Source organism: Triticum urartu, chromosome 4A (assembly GCF_056163025.1).
Source record: "Triticum urartu cultivar PI428250 chromosome 4A, HENAU_Tu73, whole genome shotgun sequence".
NCBI classification, from domain to species: Eukaryota; Viridiplantae; Streptophyta; class Magnoliopsida; order Poales; family Poaceae; genus Triticum; species Triticum urartu.
The window spans coordinates 577,592,835-577,611,175 of record NC_141876.1 but is presented as its reverse complement, the minus strand read 5'-3'; the positions used below and the strand labels follow the sequence as shown (position 1 = coordinate 577,611,175).

Genomic DNA, 18,341 nt, shown 5'->3' with positions numbered 1-18,341 from the left:
ATATATATATATATATATATATATATATATACTATTCATCACCCAGGGTGCAGAATAAAATTATTCTGCACCTGAGGTAATCTTATGATCATTTTATAATTAAATTACGTTTGGAATTCAAATAGTTACATTTCTATTGATTCACTACGTAAAATTTGACATAAGAAAATAAAAATATAGGTCATAATACAAAATTTTTACAGTTTATGTGTATTTTAGACTATGTTTTTACGTTTGTAATTTTACATAACATAAAATATTTTTTACGGCCATTATATATTTTCTTACGGTCCCTTTTTGCGTCGGAAATAAGACAAAGCTTACGGAACGTAAAATTACGATGCATTAATGGTAAAATAGAGGGGGTGAAGAATAACTATTCCTCACCCAGGATGACGAATAGCGCGACCCTATACACACACACACATGATCATCTTGTAGTACAAGACAAGGTAGAATAAATCATACGATATCCTATGTTTTCTAAATGAACATTATACTTAACATCCGCCTGCGGTCACAACGTTAGCGATGCAGACGGTGAGACCGGAGAAGAATCCGAAGGTAAGCCGACCCCCCCCCCCCCCCCCACCCTCCCACACACCCACACACAGTCGTAACTGTCGATGCATCACGGTAGTCGTGGTTGGAGTGGAAACCGACGAGGTTGCTTGAATCAAGCCGATAGCCATTTGTGCCGTTTGTCGAGGTAGCCGGTTGCGCACCGGCCCGTCCGTCGATCCACGCCGTCCATCGCCCCCCGCTTGCGCCGCGTCTGCACGGCGGCCTCGTTCCGGGCTTCGTCGGACTCGTCAGCTGCCTCGAGCTCGGGCACCGCTGCTTAATTGATCGCTTGGGCCTCGCTGCCCGGGCGCCGGCGCTGCTGCGGCTTTGTCTCGTCCCAGCTAGGCCTTTAGCAGACACAGCAATCAGGGGCCGTGTCTTTTCGTGGCAAACTTTGCACCCGCCGTTGTCGTCGCCGATGGAGCCTTGCGGCGGAGGAAGATCTCGCCGTGCGATCCTGGAGTGGAGGCCACGACGCGGCCTCCCATTGCTGGTCCCGTCTGCACACGATCAGCTATTTTGGCCTAATTTGGTTCCTTCTCAGCGCAACCATTCGTCTAATCTTTTTAGAGTGATGCCTCCAATTATAGTACTAGTTTACTCAGCACCAAGCTTAGCCACCACACCGGCCCAGGATCGACCACTTCTTTACTAATGGCGATGTAGATGGATAGATAACGTGTAAAAGAACATGAAAATAAAAATAAAACGGAAGATACTCGTTGACCCCTTATCTATCTTCTCGCGAATTAGTACCCGTCCGTGCTGTTCTTTCCACCGTACCCTAGGTATTGTACAGTAGAAGTAGTACGTAGGAGTATTTGCTAGGATCTTGGCAACATTGCCACTTGACCGCAGTTAATGCCGGTGCAATCGAGAAGAAAAACAACGTCTATAAATGGCGATTGAGATGGGCAGATAACTTGTTGAAGACTTCTATTCTGGCCATTGATCGGCATTTCATCGGCACCACATGATCCGTATCCACTCGTCGTCGTCCATCCCTTACCTTTGCCACGCACAGAGTCTTTGCGTTCAAGCAACAGTACTTTAAATTTTCCTAATTTAATTCCCATACAATCAGGTCCATTATTCTTGCTTCATATCTACTGTGCCATTAATCTGTGCACATATGTTTTGAATTTTATTTTATTTTTTTGAATTTTTCTCGCGTAATATGTCGATCTATTGTCTAATCAGCAACAGAAACTGAGGAAGCATACATATACTAGCGTACGAATGACACAATCGACCGGCAACCAGCAGTCGTACTCGTATCGACATCATCAGCATCTGAAGCTGTTGAAAAACAGGTGTGGTTACCTATGTGGACCCGTACTACGTGCATGCACTTATTTGACGCGATGTTGCATCGCCTAACTAATTCAGGGTCCTGCCCTGGTTCGAATTTGCCACGGGAATCGTATGCCTGATACTGTTAGTGTGCATACAAGGTGGACGCTATATATGTGCAGTGGCCCGCGTGGTTCAGGGATTTCGCTACGAGTCGGTTGCTAGTCTGTGGATTAGTAATAGGAAAAATGCTGTTGTGAATACGATTACGACCGCTGACCTTTGGTATTTCTTGGCTGAAAAGTTCAGATTTTTTTTTTCATCAGCAAAAGATTACGGCCGAGAAGTCGCTTAAGTGAACAGCTACCTGATGACCAAAAATGGAGTTATCATTCCCTATCTAGGCAGTAACAGATTAATTTGTCAAGAGCCCTGCTGATGGCATGCCGAGAAATTCAAACGGAGGGCGTGACCTGAGAAACAGCTCGCATTGACGCGTATGCACACTCCATGTTACGCTCCCCTTAGTATATTCCTCACAGATACAAGTTTGGGTACAAATTCGATTGCTAGCTAGGGTTCTTGAGAGGAAGAGAAGGGATTCGGAAAGGTAGCCGCCGCCAGATACAACATGTCAATCGACACCTCACGCAGGAGGGCTCGGCCTCCCTTTAACCCTGCCCGTGGTATCCCACACATGGGCCGGGAAGCGACTGTTGGGCTTGGGCTATCGGTGGGATCGTCAGCCCAACAGGAGCCGTTGTGGTTGCAGTTGGTGGAGCCGCCGTGTCAGGGGACGTAACATCCCCCCCTCCATGAGACACAGCTTGTCCCCAAGCTGGTGCCCCCGGAAAGTGCCGCTGCAGCTCCGCGCGATCTTCCCAGGTGGCAAGTTCGGACGGTTGATCCGTCCACCGTACCAGGACCTGTGGCACCTGAGCGCCGCCCTGTTGGACTTGACGGTCTTGCAGGATCTCCTCCGGCACCGGACTTGAAGCCGCCGCTGCTGGCAGTTGAACTTGCGCCTGTTCTGTGGGAGGTAGCGCTTGACGGAGCTGGGAGACTTGGAAGACTGGATGCACGGTGCTGGACTCCGGAAGGCGAAGCTTGTATGCGATGGCACCAATGTGCTGGATTACCTGGTAAGGGCCAAAGTAGCGAAACGCCAGCTTTTGATTGGCGCGGATGGCCACCGAACGCTGGACGTAGGGTTGCAGTTTGAGGAAGACCCAGTCGTCGACAACAAAGGTGCGATCAGAGCGGCGCTTGTCTGCTGAGTCCTTCATCTGCTGTCGTGCGCGCAACAGATGTTGGTGGATGAGTGTCGTCATCTGCGCTCTGTCCTGAAGCCAATCCGCCAGGTCTGGAGAAGCACATGCCACCGGATCGACGATGCCAAAGTGACGAGGGGCGTGGCCATAGAGAACCTCGAACGGAGACGTGCCCAGGGCCGAGTGCGGCGAAGTGTTGTACCAAAACTCCGCTAGTGGAAGCCAAACACACCATTTTGTTGGGCATGCATTGACGAAACAACGAAGAAATGTCTCCAGGCACTGATTGACCCGCTCTGTCTGCCCGTCCGTCTACGGGTGGCGCGCTATACTCATGCGGAGCTGGGTGTGCATAAGCTGAAACAACTCCTTCCACAGGGTGCTTGTGAAGATCGGATCGCGATCCGAGACGATCGACTCCGGCAGGCCATGCAATTTGTAAATGTTAGCCACAAAGGCTTGAGCCACTTGGAAGGCGGTGAAGGGGTGCGACAGAGCTATGAAATGGGCATACCGTGAGAATTTATCCACGACGACGAGGATGGAATTGCATCCAGAGGAACGAGGCAAGCCCTCCACGAAATCCATAGTGATGAGTTGCCAAGCTTGGGTTGGTACTGGTAGTGGCTCCAGGAGCCCTGGATATCGCACCCGCTCCGGTTTCGCTTGCTTGCATATCTGACATGCTTCCACAAAGATCTTGATATGATGTTTAAGGCCTGGCCAAGTGAATAGCCGGCGCACCCGACGGTATGTGGCATTGAACTCCGAGTGGCCTCCGATTGCTCCAGTATGCAGACAACACTTGCTTCTGTAACTCCACGTTGTCGCCAAGCCAGATTCACCTGTGCTGCTTGATGATCCCGTTCTGCAAATGAAACCCATTTAGATCACCTGTGGAGGTTGCCAGGCGTGTGAGCAGTTTCTGTGCTGCTGGATCCTCGGCGTATCCTTGCTGAACCGCTTCCAGCCACGCGAGTACTGCGGTGGTGATGGCTACGAGGTCGCCTTGTGGTGGCCCTGGTTTGCGAGACAGAGCATCAGCCGCCCAATTATCAATGCCCTTCTTGTAGACGATGCGGCAACGCAACCCGAGCAGCTTGGCCATGATCTTCTGCTGCCATGGCGTGGCCAATCGCTGATCTTCGAGATGGATGAGGCTGCACTGATCAGTATGAACGATGAACTCATCATTTTGTAGGTACGCGCGCCAATGGTCCACGGCCATGAGAATGGCCAATCCCTCTTTCTCATAGGTTGATAGCTGTCTGTTGCGCGGGCCAAACGCGCGACTGAGAAACCCGATCGGGTGCTTGTCTTGAGAGAGAACTGCGCCAATTCTCAAGTCAGAAGCATCGGTCTCGAGCTCGAAGGTCTTCATGAAATCAGGCAGGGCCAGCACCGGGGCAGTGACCAAAGCATGTTGCAGAGCGCGAAAGGCGCCATCTTCCAGCTCTGTCCAGCGAAAAACCACCCATTTCTTGAGCAGGTCGGTCAGTGGGCGACTAGCGACTGCGAAGCCCCGGACGAACTTGCGGTAGTAACCCGCAAGGCCAAGGAACCCACAAACTTCTTTGACATTGGTTGGCACGAGCCAATGCTGTACTGCAGTGATGTTCCTTTTGTCGGTTCGGACACCCTCGACGCTGATTTCATGTCCCAAATATCTGAGCTGTGGACGGGCGAAGAAACACTTGCTACGTTTCACCTTTAGGCCGTGTTCTTGCAGACGTTGGAACACTTGGCGAAGAAGATGTACATGAGTGTCCATGTCACGGCTGTGCACCAGTATATCGTCAATGAAGACCAGCACTCCGTGATGAACCAGTGGGTGTAACACAATGTGCATGCCCCCCTGGAAAGTTGCCGGACCCCCCCGTACGGCATAACTTTGAATTCAAAGTGCCCGTGGTGGGTTGTAAACGCAGTTTTATGCTCACCCTACGGTCTCATGCGAATCTGGTGGTAACCTGCCCTCAGATCCAAACTGGTAAAGAACCGTGACCCTGCTGGCTCGTCGAGAAGTTCTTCAATCACAGGCAATGGGTAACGATTCTTGACAGTGACTGCATTGAGATGCCGATAGTCTACACAAAATCGCTAGGTAAGATCCTTCTTCTGCACCAAAAGAACCGGAGATGCGAAAGGGCTGGAGCTGGGTTGGATTATCCCTTGGGCGAGCATCTCTGAGACATTCCACTTCGTCCTTCTGAGCTGGACTGTGCCTGTATGGTCTGAGGTTGACTAACTGAGCTCCGGGTACCAGCGGGATGGCGTGGTCGAATGAACGTTGAGGAGGCAGGCTGTTGGGTTCTTCAAAAAGCACCGCATATTGTTCCAAGATTTCAGCAACTTTAGGTGGAATAGGTGGTGTTTCCATGTCGCTAGTGAGAGCGCAGAGTTGCACCACTCTGGTCACGGCTTTCTGATCCAGGAGCTCACGCAGTTCGTGGCCCGCAATCTGCTGACAATGAGTGACATCCGCTCGAGCACCGCTGAGATGAACTTGTTTGCCTTCATATTCGAAATACATGGTTTTCTGGAGCCAATGAACTTTCATGGGACTGTGACGCGCGAGCCAATCGATGCCTAAGATCACATCATAACACCCCAATGGCAAGACCTTGGATCTGTGGAAAACAGAACCCCTTGGGAGCGCCAAGAACAGGCGGGTATCTCCTGTTCACAGCGAATCACTCCCCCATTGGCGACACACACTGAAAAAGGCTGACGGGCTTACTAAACACCTTGCAACTGTGCTGCCAACTCAGAGCTGATGAAACTGTGGGATGATCCCGAGTCCACGAGCATGAGCACTTCTCGTTTCTGAACCCAGCCGTGGAGCCGCATGGTTGTGGCTGATTCGGCACCTTCCAGAGCTTCTTTAGACAACACACAGCAATCAGCATCAGCCGCGGTGGACTCCTCAGGTGTAGTTTCAGTAGTCTAAGCCTGAAACATCTCCAGGAGCTCCTCCACTACGTGAAGCTGCACCGTGGGTGCACAACGGTGGTCGCGCCCCCACCGTTCACCGCAAGTGAAGCAGAGCCCCTTGACACGTCGATAGGCACGGAGAGCCGCCAGCTTGTCGTCGCTCGTAGCCGGCCTGGTGTTGTCGGTGGCGCGACGATCCTCTTGGCGCGCCTCGGGCGGAGGTGCGCTCCATCGTGCCGGGGGCAGCGGCAAAGGAAGAGCCGTGCGAGGCACCGTACGACCGCTCCCCGGCAACGTGGGCGGAAGGGAATGCCGCCTGTCCTCTCGCCTGAATGTCTCCACTACTTCCTCCTGCAAACATGCAAGATCCACAACAGTATCCAGTGTTTTTGGGCGATGTAAAACAACAGCCGTGCGGATATCGCGCTGTAATCCATCTATAAACTGAGTAACAAAGAAAGCGGGATCCCAAGAGGTGTGGTGAGCTAAGAGTTGATGCATAATTTGCGTGAATTGCTCAGCATATTCGGCCACTGTCCCAGTTTGCTTAAGCCTGTTGAACTGATGGAGAAGATTTTGAAATTCTTCTCGCCCAAATTGGGTGCAAATGGCAGCGACAAAATCACCCCAATCCGGGTAGTGGAGGTGTGCTTGCGAGGATTGCAGCCAGGTGAGTGCCCCTTCTGTGAAATACATGGCAGCGCAACTAACCCACGCATCTGGACTGATCGTGCATACCCGGAAGTAGGCTTTGCACTTGAGGCGCCAAGCTTTCGGGCTAGTCCCGTCGAAATAGGGAAATCGAAACGCGGCGGCGGTGGTAAGCGATGATAACCCCGGTCCCCTGAGAACGACTGCTCTCCTTGATGATAGGAGTCGAACGTACCAATGGCCGGAGGCAATCGCGGGGTGTAGTGTTCCCCCGACGATTTCCCCCAAAGATCTGTTGCGACTCCGTGGCTCTGTGGCCCGAGATCGGGAACACCGCCATGTTGTGGCCGTGGCGCGTCCACCAGCAGGGGAAGCAGGGGCGGCAGATCCGCGAGGCGGACCTGGGTCGGCGTCGTTTCCTTGGCCTTGTCCACCGGCGGAGCCTTGTCGCTGATCTGCGTGCGGAGGCTGCCGACCTCCTGTCGCAGCTCCTCCATGGATCGCTCGACGACGTGTTTCCAACCTTGCAGCTCAAGCACCACGGGCTGGAGGGCGTCGATCTTGGTGGTGAGCGCGGTGATGGCCGTGGTGAGGTCCGCCAGCGCCTTGGTGTGGTCGTCCATGGCGATCGCCTTGCCCCGGCGGGTTTGGATGATGGAGGGGAAGCGCCCGGCCAGATTCGAAGGTGGAGATTTTTTTTTGTGGGTTGATCGGAGTGGCTCTGATACCAATTGTTACGCTCCCGCTTAGTATATTCCTCACAGATACAAGTATGGGTACAGATTCGATCGCTAGCTAGGGTTCTTGAGAGGAAGAGAAGGAGATCGGGAAGGTAGCCGCCGCCAGATACAACATGTCAATCCCCACCTCACGCAGGAGGGCTCAGCCTCCCTTTAACCCTGCCCGTGGTATCCCACACATGGCCGGGAAGCGACTGTTGGGCTTGGGCTGTCGGCGGGGTCGTTCCAGCCCAACAGGAGCCGTCGTGGTTACAGTTGGTGGAGCCGCCGTGTCGGGGGCAGTAACACTCACTTCCGTCAACAATGCCTGCTGTTGCATGTTGACTCTTAACCACAGAGCAGTACAGTAGTAGTAAGTATTGCTTAGGGTACTAACGCATGCATGATAAACAAAGGTAAGCTCGTGAGACCATTTCGTCCACGCATGCGTTGATGCGTGGATGCGAGCGAGCTGTTACAGGTTGACGCCCTAATTCGTCAATACCAAATCCCAGCGCGTGATAAACAAGCTACAGCTAGTCGATTCGTCCACCACAAACCAACCGCGGATCCTGTCGATCGGTCTAGCTCGATCGCTACTAGTGGATCGATCTCGGGTAGCCTTGGGATCGAGCAACGGCGGCTGGATTCGATCGAGCGAGCATTGAAGCGGCGGATAACGATGGAGAGGTGAGCACGGTGTTGGCGTCTGAACGGAGGAAGATGTCGCCGTCCAAATCAGGACCCCCGCCCCGCCCGGCCTCAGTTCTACTACATGATCTATAGTAGTAGTATAGTTACTTGTGAACACAATGAATGCTCGATCGGGGCACCATCTGCATCTGGTCGATCCCATGAGTAGCGGTAACTCTCCTCGACCTGATGACTAGCACTGACTGCTGCTGTGCTCTCTGTAAAATCGTCGTCTCTTGCTTGCGTCTTGACAGTAACCGCTAAACCACTCACTCCATGGCGGCCACAGGTCGGTCGCCCACGCCCTCGTTCGCTTCCAGCCCATCGTACGATGATGTTCTTTCGCGGTGTATGTAAGTAACTAATGTTCTTACTTTTTGTTGAAAAAAAACCCCACACGGCAAGATTTATTAATTAGTCAAACCAGTAGTACAAACACACATGAAAAATTTAAAAGTTATATGAAAGTCTCTAAGGTTGACTGTCTTCATCCTCCCGATCGAATGGGCCGATAGCATCCCGCCGCGTGTGCCTCTATCGCCAGAGGCACCTTGTCGCTGTTGATCGTAGAAGGAAAATCACTAAGGTCGCGGTCATGCTAGACCAACGTTTTGGAGTAGAAACCTCCTACACCAAAACAAAGCTAGCTGGGGAGAAGAGGGTAACACAGTGCCCTCACATATCATCTCTCATCTCTCATAGGGTTTGGAGAGGATAGGCTTGGGTTGTAAGGGTATCTCCACCGTGACCCCCAAATTGGGCATTGGATCCGTCAGCTGACCAATGCAGACCAGTCTGCGGATAGTGATGTGGGAGCCGGCCATCCAACCAGGCCCGCGTGGGAAGAATCCGGCCTATTTGGTTGCCCGCATACACTATGGGGCCTGCATCGCACGAACTTTAAAGCACCTTTGGGCATGTCTCGCTAGGAACGCTTATATCGGCAGTTTCTAACGAGCGAGACCAAGTTGAGCCACAACAAGCGCACGTGAGTGGGCCCCTTGCACGAGAGGAGGCTGGAGGGATGCAAGTTGTGTATGTGCTTCTTCTTCTACCTCCTCTAACCTCTTCCCCAATCTCCTTTCTTCCATGTCACGAGAGTAATAATCCATGTCGTTGTTTTGGGTCGATCGTAACAAACTCTATTCTCTTCTTAATTAATAGATGAGGCAAATATTTTGCCTTCATTTCGAAGAAAAAAAGTGCCTGCCTTGCCGAAGTTCTACCAGTCACTTTCATTCTTGTCTTCTTCTACCTCAATATGGAAGAAGCCTGGTCCGTTAGCACTACCCCAGTACTGAGCAGTGGGCATTGGCTTATACCATATTTGGCAAACATCCATATGGTGGCCAGGGGTTTTGCAAATGAGGCAGACTTTAGGAAGTTGGCACATGCCAACAAAGTGGCTAGGTTGGCCACAATTGAAGCAGATGGCACCAATGAATTTAGGACCCACATTACTAGCAGCAGCATCCACCTGATCAATCTGTTTTCCAACTTTAGTACTACCAACACTATTATCTTACTACACTGCAGTAGCAGACTTCTGTTGTGAGTTCTTGCTAGACCAACACATCCATTTTTTAGTCATGCAGTGAACAAAACAAACTACGCAAGTGGATGTAAAAGTAAACTATGCAAGTATGGCACGATTACAGACCACGTTGATTCATTCTGTTGTGAGTAGGGGTAGCTCTCCTAGTCCTAGCTACTACAGTACAAGTCTAGGACTGACTACTGCTGTGCTCTCTGTAAAATCTTCTCGTGCTTGCGTGTTGACAGTAACCGCTAAACCACTCGCTCCATGGCGGCCACAGGTCGGTCGCCCACGTCGTCATTCTTCCAACCCAGCGTACGATGATATTCTTTCGCGGTGTATGTAAGTAACTAATATTAATCAAACCAGTAGTACAAACACACATGGAAAATAAAAAGGTTACATCAAAGTCTCTAAGGTTGACCCTCTTCATCCTCCCGAATGGGCCGATAGCATCCCTCCGCGTGTGCCTCTATCGCCGGAGTCGGCTTGTCGCTGTTGATCGTAGAAGGAAAGTCTGTAAGGTGACGGTCATGCTGGAACAATGAAATGTTCTGGAGGAGAAACCCTTTTCTTTTGCGGGGGTCTGGAGGAGAACCCTCCTACACCAAAACAAAGCTAGTTGGGGAGGAGGGATAACACAGTGCCCTCACATATCATATCTCGTAGGGTTGGGAGGGGAATGACTTGCCTTGTAAGGGCATCTCCAACATGATCCTTAAATCGGACACCGCATCCGTCTGTGGACCTGTGCGGACCGGTCCGCGGACAGTGATGCGGGAGTCGGCTATCCAACCAGTCCTCTAAAGTTTGGCCTCTTTGTTTCTTTTAAGTCCACAAGCTTAAAATAACCACAGATGAAATCATAGATGATTTAAAATGTTCAAATGTGACAGTAGTCCTAATTTAAATATTACAATCCAGCAAAAAATTAAAGTATTATCTCTGATCCTAATTAATTGACATAACCTCTATACAATGTAAGAGCGTCTCTAGCAGACACCTTATATTGCAGACCCTTAAAGTCGTCATAAGGGCCGAGAAAAATGTGTTTTAAAGGCCGATTTTACCTGCGGCTGAACAGATCCCATATAATCAACCCGTTAAAAGGAATATTCTCTAAATATACCGAACATGCCCACAGCTAGCCCACCTTTTTTTCCTGTCCGTCCTCTTCCTCATGCCAATTTGAAATCGGCACATACTGTTGGCCAAGGCGGCTGCCGGCGGACGAGGAAGATGCGGGGCGCGGGCGGGAGGCCAGGGCAGCCGGGGCGGCGGCCGGACTCCTCTGTCCTTCATCGGGAGAGACGCACATCGATTCAGCTAGAGCTAGCAAGCTAGCTAGTTCCTCCGTCGGGAGAGCCGTGGCCCGTGGGCAGGCGCAGCTATCGGGACAGGCGGACGGGAGCGAGCCCTGAATGTTTCGATGGCAGTTGGACTCCCGCCAATGGTCTTTCACATATACATGGCATCCTCGGGTTGGCTCCGAAATTCTTATTTTTACAGTTTCGATGGGGATGTTTTCCGCGCCCTTAAAAAAATTTACAGGTCGGAGTCGTTTATGGGTTCTATTCGGGTCGTTTTTCCGCCTATTACAGTTTCGTGTGTTTTAAGGGGTTTGCTAGAGATGCTCTAAGTAATTTATATTGTATAAAGGTTGCGTCAATTAATTCGGACCGTAGAGAATACATCAAACTTGAATTCAATGTTTCCTATGACATTCTTTTTCAAAATAAAGTAGTCATCAAAGTACTCGACGTCGTGGTAGAAGCCATCGAAGACTTTTTTTCACATCCGAAAGCGTCGGAATTGTCGGCGAATAGGGCATTGGGGCAAAGTAGTTCTCCATCAGCGTCAAATGGCCCCAATGCCCTGTTCTGATTGAGCATTCGATGACTCTTGATCGATCCCTTGAAATTGATAACATGCTCTTCCGCACGCTCAGTGCCTACAGGAACGCCTGCATCATCGTCGTTTCATCAGTGTTGTCCTCCTCGTCGAACGACTTAACGTAGTGCTCATAGATGTACTCAATGTCCGAGTTCATTGCTTTAAAGAAGGTACAAAAATATTGGCACGTGCATTCTAGCAAACACGAGAGGTGTGGACCGACGGCGGATGACAAACGGCATGGAGGCCAGGTGTAGCGGTGGAGGTCGCAGATGTGCGGAGTTCCCAGAAAGGCTTGGCGGGCGGGCAAGGTGGTTGATTGGCTCCGCCGACGAGAGAAAAATGGAAGTAGAGAAAGAGGGGAGGATGGAGACATGGGATCCAAGCGGGGTTTTGGGTGGGGCTAGAGGTATCGGAGTCCCGCGTGTCTGGTGTGCGGACTCCCGCAAAGCCCCATGTTTGCTTTCGATGCCGGAAGTGTTCGGATCCCGCGGACCGGTGCGGAGCGTCGTTGGATGACAAACTATGTCCGAACAACTAATCACACATGCTTGCGGACGATCTCAGGGTCCGCTTTAAAGATGCCCTAAGTAACTAAGTATATAAGATTTGGTCAAAATAAACTAGTTTTGTGATAAACACGAACCGTGGGATGCTTAGGAAGCAAGCGTGCAACTAGCAGTCAAAACCAGCGTCATGTATAGCGTGTGGCTGTAGAAATGGACGACGGCGACCGACCGCAACTCCATCTGCGCGCGGTTAGTCCAAGACGAGACAAGACAATACACGTGTGGTGTGGAGCGGAGCGGCGAGCTACGTTGGTTGTGAAAACGAAGTCCGCCGGAGAACCGCGCGCGCGAGACCGCAAAGTAGCTCCGTTCCGAAATACTCCATCAATTCTAAAATATGGTGCGCCCGCGCTTTTCGAGGTCCAATTTTGACTATAAATTTAATCAATGAGACCAACTGCGGCGGAAGAAAAAACTATATAATTGAAAACTTCTTTGGAATACGAATTCACTGATATATTTTTGCTCCCGTCGCAATCGGTCTTGATAGTTAAATTTACGGTCAAAGTTAAAGCACGGGGATAGAGGAAACACTATATTGTGAAATGAAAGGAGTAGATGATTCAACTTTATACTAACTTTAGTACAATATTAATATAAAGTTGGGTCATCTATTTTGAAACAGAGAGAGTAAAAAGAAAGTCAGTACACGACGACCGGGTAGACGACGGCCGAGGGGCTGTCTCTCTGTCTGCGTCCCAGCAGCACCACGCGCCGCCGTGGACAAATCTGGCAATTAAACTCGTGCGGATGCGCGCGCTTAAATGCGTTCCCACTGGTCCAGATCCATGCAGTGCCATTGTTGGCGCAGGAGCAGCGCATGCCGTGTCGAGCGTTCCGATGGCTTGCGCCAAGAAACGGCTCAAAAATATAGTAGGGCGAAACAGGCGCTCGCTGACGTATCCACCACGTCAGACATGCTTTTTCTCGTTGCTCCTTCGCAAATGAGTGAACCGTAAAAAATCATCACATTTGAAGTTCTCGTCCGGAATTGTCATCACATTTCTTGAGCGCCCCAAAAATCTACTACCTCTTTTCTTGTTAATTTTCGCAATAAACGCTGATGACTGATCTGGGCCAAATTAATCTGATTTATGACATATCGGGTCCGCTGGTCGGGCCCATGTGGCACTATATGGTAAATATAAACGGCATTGACTGTTAACTTGAAGAGGACCCACCTGGCAGGTCTTATCCACCTCCCATGCCGCACCCCTTCTGCCCGCATGCACCCACCGCCATGGGTTGCCGCTGCCGTCGGGGCATACTCTGCTGCTGCTTCTCGCCGGAGACATGCTCCAGCATGGGCCCAAGGCCACCCACCACCTGCGCTGCTTCATGGGCTGTCAAGACGGCGTCACCGCCCCTTTGAGCAGCTCGACCCGAGCTGCTCCGCAGTCGCGCCACGACTGCCACCCGAGCGCCTGCTCCGCGCTGCCGCCCGTGTCATGCTCATCGCTGTCCATGGACGCGACTCCCGCCGCCACCATCGGGATCCAGGGCGACGAGAGATACGCGGACGCTGGCACGTCCAGCCACTGGAACGACCCAAGCGCACGACGGCAGCTCCGACGCCACGTAGATGGCCGACTCCCAGTGCGGCGCGGAGGAAGAGGGGGTGGCGCTAACGGCGGTCCGGGTAGTCATTGGGGATCATGGCGGTTAGCTCGCCGCTGCCGTCCTCCTCATTCATAGTCACCAGGAACTACGCCTTCACCCTCAGATGTGGTGGTGCCGAACGAGCATCAATAGGACGGTGCAGGTGGTGGTCAAGCCCGCTGGAGCGCCGGGTACAGGAGCAGGTCCTCGTCGCCGTGCTACTGGTGCCATGGCGTGCTGCTCTGATGGTGCACTGCACCTGCACAGAAGGTGCTTGTGGAAATGCCACAAATTAGTGGGCCCCATGTCTAATTTGACGGACAACAAACGGTGTTGACCGTTTTGTGCCATGTCAGCGGTTACATGCAGGCCCTAGCTGTCAGAAATCGGATTAATTTGGCCCAAATCAGTCATTTGTGTTTATCGAGAAAATTAACAAAAAAACACATAGATTTTTGGGCGCTCAAGAAATGTGGTGACAGTTCTGGATGAGAACTTCAAATGTGCTGGTTTTTTGCAATTCATTCCTTCACAAATGGGTCGGATAAACTATAAACACAAGAAAATCTGCAGGACACACGGGCCACACATACATGCGGCCACACGACCCTTGTTTCAAGATTGGTACACTATTTTTTTGCGATCTGAAAAAGAGTTTTATTCCATCATAATAGAGGTGCAGTCGAGAGGCAAAAGATCCTCTATACATGGTGGTGCGCTACATAGCCATACAACAGTTCTACCTTCTACTCAACTATACGACGTCAACCGATCTTCCACCCTATTTTGGTCACGCTTCATTTTCATGGGAATAAACTCTCTCCCTTGCATAAGAAACTTTATCTCTGCCACCAAATGACCATATGTCGATCTTGAGAGGCCTTCCCCGGACAAAGATAGCAATGCTTCCGAGGAGTCCAATTGGACAATAACAGGAGCTTCAGTATGTTGCAACGCCAATGTCATACCTTGCATTTGGTGCACTAGTTTATGCCACTAGATGATACCCCACACGTTGTTGCGGGAATATTTGCAATACATTTCGATGATATGTGATTTCTATGGAACGTGAATAGTGATACTACGAAAACTAAAATTGCAAATCCATATGCTTTATTGTGTTGGATTAATGTACTATAAATATCTAATATATGTTTGCATGTTGAGGTGGACATTTTCATGTGCATGAATGCATGTTGTGGTGGGTCTTTTGCCATGCATGTTGCTTGATGATGTGGCATGTTTGCATGTTGAGAGAAATATGTTAGTGGGGGCTAACTATTTAGATATAGAAGATTAGCCTTTAGTTGATGCAGATTCATGCATGTCAACTTTTGACGGTGGTATGCCTCACCGACCCCATCTTTCATGTTTTTTTATATTATCTCCAAGTTTGAATATATACTTATAGAATCAATTGTATATTTCAAATCAAAAGTTCAAATTAAGAGTCAGTTTGGTTCGCTTCCTCATCTCTTTATGACTGGCCTGGAGCTTGCCTGATGGACATTGTTTGGATGATGTCATGAGTAATGGAATGCTTTTTTTTGACGGGAAAGTTTATTTTATTAATCGAAGGATAGAAACATCGTCTGCCAATAGGTTTACGATAAAATCAGGCGGGACATCAATCCAGCAAGATGGATTATTAGCCCGACCCCATCTTGCTAGCTCATGAGCTACATCATTTGACTCTCTAATACATTGCTCAATAGTAAACCTCCCGAAGTCTTCGAGGTAACTGCGACATTCATCAAACAACGGTGCTGCCACCATAGAGTAGCCTCCATTGAATTTAAGTGCCTCCACCACCGTGATATTGTCTGATCTTACTACCACATTATAGCATCATGTTTCCCTTGCTAGCTTCAGTCCTTCAAGCATAGCCGCAACTTCTGCTGTATCGACATCAGCTACATGTTCTAGTGTTGCTGTGGCTGTAGACATGAAAGTTCCACGGTGATCACGGATAACCGCTCCACAAGATCCTGCATAATCTCCTTCAATGAACGACGCATCGACATTAAGGACTGTCTGACCAACCAAAAACGCCGGCCATGTATTCCCTTTTGGTGTCATTCTTGTTTGTACTCCGTGGGCATAGTTAAGTGCTAGAGCTACCACCGCCGGGGCCGTTCGCTCTGGAGATGCAATATCATCACCTCGCACAAACTGTCTCCATTACCACCATATATACCAACACGCTGTGGTTATCAGCTCCGGTAACTCAAGCACTCCATTATATTGTCTCCGGCAGGAAATATCATAGAGAATGAACTCTAAAGCTGCTGAGCCCGCTCGGTCCGTGTGACAAGCGAAGTTTATATCATCCGCGACTCCCAGGGTTCTCCACACTTCTTGTGATCTAGCACATCTAAACAACATATGCGCTAGGTCTCCTCTGCTCCTTCTGTACAAAATGGACAACATGATAAGTTCCCCAGGTGACAGTTCATTAGCACACTCCGGCATGGTATTGTGTTGTGTAGGCATCTCCAGATGTGAATTTTTACTTTTGCGGGCACCTTCAAATTCCACAAATTTTTCCAAACAGGGTGCGGCGCCATAGATGATCGGACCAAGCTGCTGTCCTGTGTTACATAGCACATCTCCCACTGTTTATAGTAAGCAGAGCGTACTGAGAAAACTCCACTTTTTGTTAGGTGCCATGCCACGTAGTCTTCAGTCTCCACATGAAATAATGGGATTTGTAATATCCGTTCTGCGTCGATGTGCCAGGAGTTGTCCCGAATTAGTAGCTCATCCCACTCTCCCATGATTGGGTCTATGAGCTCATTAACCTTTGTGAGGACTTGATTTCCACGGACTGTAAGGATTTTCTTTGATGCACTGTTTGGGATCCAGCAATCATCCCATATATCAATCTTGTTTCCATTACCCACTCTCCAAATACAGCCATGCTTGAAAGTTTGAATTCCTGACCAGATACTTTGCCACACATAGGACGATCCCTTCTTTAGTTGATAGTTCACTATATCTCCTGTGGGGTAATACTTGGCTCATAATACTTGCGCACATAAGGAGCCATAGTTATCAATTAATCTCCAACACTATTTCGCCAGCATCGCCAGGTTGAAACTATGAATGTCCCGAAATCCCATCCATCCTCTCTCCTTTGGGATACACATCTTCCACCATGCAAACCAATGCATCTTACGCTGGTCCTCCTCATCACCCCACCAGAATTGCGACATTGCATCAGTGATTCCCTTACAAATTTTCTTTGGAAATTTAAATACACCCATCGCATAGGTTGGGATGGCTTGGGCCACCGCTTTCAGCAAAGCCTCTTTTCCTCCAAAGGATAGAGTTCTCTCCTTCCAACCGTTCACCATAGCTTGAATCCTTTCTATTATGTGTTTAAAACAGTCCACACGGTCCACCCCTATCATGGATGGTAGACCCAAGTATCTGACTGAGATGGACTCAGTCATGATATTCAGAATTTGGCATACATCGGCTTTCACTTCCACATTTGTATTAGGACTGGAAAAAATAGAACATTTAGATTCACTGACCAGTTGATTGGATGCTGCACAGTACTCATCCAGGATGGTTCTCAGCGTGGTAGCATTCTGGTTATCCGCTCTCATGAGACTAAGGGAGTCGTCAGCAAAAAGAAAGTGGGATATAGTTGGTGACTCTCTGCATACCTGCACTCTAGTTAGGTTTCCCGCCTCTTCGTCATGAGCAATTAACGCTGACAGTCTTTCAACACACAAAAGAAACAGATATGAGGAGAGAGGATCCCCCCTGTCTCAAGCCTCTCGTTGGCAGAAAAGGAAGTGTTTCATTGGAGTTAAAATGAACCTTGTACTCGACCATTCTCACGCATGACATTACCATATGAATCCATTGGGCATGAAACCCCAAATTGGTGAGCATGGCCTCAAGGAAAATCCATTCAATTTTGTCATATGCCTTGTGCATATCAAGTTTGATTGCACAAGTGCCAACATTACCCTTTTTCCGCTTCTTCATCGTATGTAGACACTCATACGCCACTATGACATTGCCATTGATGATGCGGCCCGGCACAAATGCACTTTGAGTCTCACTAATAATATTTGGGAGGAGAACCTTTAAGCGCGCGGCGAGCATCTTTGAGATCACCTTGTAGACCACATTACACAGACTTATGGGTCTAAATTGGGTAACTTTTTCTGGGTTATCCACTTTCATAATTAAGACAATGGTGGTAAAGTTCCACCCCTCTGGTATAATGCCTGTATTAACAGCCGCCAGGACCTCCTTGGTGAGATCTCCTCCGAGCAAGTGAGTAATGGAATGCTAGCCTGGCGTGAAGCATCTGCCATGTTGACTAACCTGACTGGAGCACCAGGCATGGTTGCTAGCCTGACCCAGGCCCTGAGAATTGGATGTTTGTTGTTTTTTAGCGATCCCACACTTTACTTATTCAAACCAAAGATCAAAGGGATACAATGAGTGCCATGCTGGTGTATAAGCCACATGTGGCGACCCGAGTTAAGTATAAAATATAAAATTTTACAAGTTTGTGTGCCTCCTGGTGTGAGACGGAGATGCTATGATACTTTTTTGTGGCGATAGCTCTGTGCAGATGTGGCCGAACAATAAT

General features: G+C 49.6%; 2 pseudogenes; both read right to left on the bottom strand.

Moving 5' to 3' along the window:
• Positions 1 to 5,228: 5,228 nt before the first annotated feature.
• LOC147976785 (uncharacterized) lies at positions 5,229 to 6,254 on the bottom strand (annotated as a pseudogene).
• A 149-nt stretch (positions 6,255 to 6,403) lies between these two features.
• LOC147976784 (uncharacterized) lies at positions 6,404 to 7,452 on the bottom strand (annotated as a pseudogene).
• Between the last annotated feature and the right edge of the window lie 10,889 nt (positions 7,453 to 18,341).